This window comes from Lithobates pipiens, unplaced genomic scaffold (assembly GCF_037356315.1).
Source record: "Lithobates pipiens isolate NorthernLeopardFrog02 unplaced genomic scaffold, aLitPip1_a1.2 Scaffold_22, whole genome shotgun sequence".
Taxonomy (NCBI): Eukaryota; Metazoa; Chordata; class Amphibia; order Anura; family Ranidae; genus Lithobates; species Lithobates pipiens.
Genome location: NW_027507784.1, coordinates 59,588,781 through 59,591,461, shown reverse-complemented (window position 1 = coordinate 59,591,461; position 2,681 = coordinate 59,588,781).

The following is a 2,681-nucleotide window of genomic DNA, read 5'->3' as shown; positions in this document are numbered from 1 at the left end:
CAAAGCACTTGTCCCCATTTTGATGGTTTTGTATATTACGCATTTGTTTTATATATTTACAAATCACAATATCTGGTTGTTAAGGACTGGCCCGCCACAGTGTTCTTAACAACCTTCCTTTTTGTCCCCAGGTCTGTGGAGGTGGGCTTATTAGAATCTGCAAACCCCCTTTAACAATGCTCCCCCCCATGTGAATGAATATGGGGTACACTATACCCCTACTCATTCACCAAAACGTGTCAAAAATAAAAAAAAACAAAGAGACGGCTTTTTACACAAAATAACAATATCCCCCCAAAGTATATCCAATGTCAATCATGATCAACACTGCCGCCGACGACTCATGAAAAAAAAAAAAGGTCCGCACAACTTTTGCCTCTCAGCGTCTGACATGTAAGGTTCCCACCTATGGTAAATAAACAAAGGGGCGAGGTCAACAATTACAGTGAGTGGCCCCACCCTTTTATTTATTTAGGGCCGAAATGCAGCTCCGTATCTGAATGGATACACGGAGCTGCAGCCCGGCTCGGGTGCCCAATAGCACGCTGCTTACTGTGGGGGCACTCAACAGGGGGGAGGGGCAAGGAGCTCCAACCCGGGGACCCGAGAAGAGGAGGATCTGGGCTGCTCTGTGCAAAACCAACTGCACAGATCAGGTAAGTATAACATGTTTGGTATTTTAATAGAAAAAAAAACAAGACTTTAGTATCACTTCAAAGATTTAATGCATAATTTGAATATTTCATTTTATAATATATTTTGTTACATTTAAGCCATATTTGAACTTGGCCATGCATCTGTCTCTCTAGATTCCTTTTTATCATGTAGAGAAGATGGATAAAACAGGACACCTTTAATAAAAGATGGAATAATATTGTATGTAAATAATCCTGACCTCAGAACACTTATTGTTATACTGTAATAAATATGCATATTAGAATAATGAAAAATAGAATTAGTTCTGAAATATAAACACTTTGTCTTGACCCAGTAAAAAGAAAAAAGTAAATTGATCTGCGCTCTGACCTCGATGTAACATGTTTTATTATTCTGGAGAAATACATTGTTGAAAATGCGTGTAGGTTCTTATTCTAATTCTTATTATTACAGCACATGAATACAATTTAAAGGTATACAGGCTGAATCCAAATACATCCTTTTACTGTTGACTAAATCTGCAAAGACTATATACAGCAGGAGTTATTGTTTGCCCAGAGAAAGTATAAATGTGATACTGGCCACCTTTGGATAGGTATTGGTAAAATCAGAAAAAAAGAGTGCAGCTGTAGAAGTCACAAGACTCTCTAAAACTTTCAAAATTTTGCAACATGCAACCCCTATATTTAGTTTGATGAAACACAAAGCTGAAATATAGATTGGCTTAAATTCAGTAACAAAAGGGAACAGAGGGAAGTCTGCACTCTACAGGTAGCCACTGTTTCTGCATTGTATGAGAGGACATCAATGAGGGGCATCCTCAAGAGTGGGGAAGAGGAGAAGCTTTATGGAACAGGTCTGTAGCAGCAGATCAGGACAATGGGGGAGCATAGAAGTTAGGGCAGGCAGTTTAAAATAATAATAATAATACTATTATTTTCTCCCATCTAACATTGGATTGGCTGACTCCGGTATGGTCCCATCATTGTGCTACGGTTACATTATTATTATTATCATTATTATTATTATACGGGATTTATATAGCGCCAACAGTTTGCGCAGCGCTTTACAACATGAGGGCAGACAGTACACTTACAATACAATTCAATGCAGGAGGAATCAGAGGGCCCTGCTTGTTAGAGCTTACAATCTATAAGGAAGGGTCAAGTGAAACAAAAGGTAATAACTGTGGGGGGAGATCAGATGGAGAAAATGAAAATACAGTTGTTAGGTGTGGGCAGGGTAGGCTTCTCTGAAGAGGAGGATTTTCAGGGATCGTCTAAAAGCTAATAGAGTAGGAGATAATTGGACAGATTGGGGTAAGGAGTTCCATAGGATTGGAGAAGCTCTGAAAAAGTCCTGGAGCATGGGAGGGGGTGAGGAGGCAGCTAGAGAACAGGGGGTCTTGAGAGGAACGAAGGGAACGACTAGGTTGGTATTTTGAGACTAGGTTAGTGATGTAGCTCAGAATAGTTGTGGATGGCTTTGTAAGTTGTTGTTGGTATTTTGAATTGAATTTGTTGGGTGAGCGGAGGTCAGTGGAGAGATTGGCAGAGATGAGTAGCAGACACGGAACAATTAGTTCGGTGGATAAGTCTGACAGCAGCATTCATGATGGACTTAAGGGGGGATAGACTATGTAGAGGTACCGTATCTCACAAAAGTCAGTACACCCCTCGCATTTTTGCAAATATTTTATTATATATTTTGATTTGATAAAACTGAAGAAATTACACTTTGCTACAATGTAAAGTAGTGAGTGTACAGCTTGTATAACAGTGTAAATTTGCTGTCCCCTCAAAATAACTCAACACACAGCCATTCATTTCTAAACTGCTGGCAACAAAAGTGAGTACACTCTTAAGTGAAAATGTCCAAAGTGGGCCCAAAGTGTCAATATTTTGTGTGGCCACCATTATTTTCCAGGACTGCCCTAACCCTCTTGGGCATGGAGTTCACCAGAGCTTCACAGGTTTCCACTGGAGTCCTCTTCCACTCCTCCATAACTACATCACAGAGCTGGC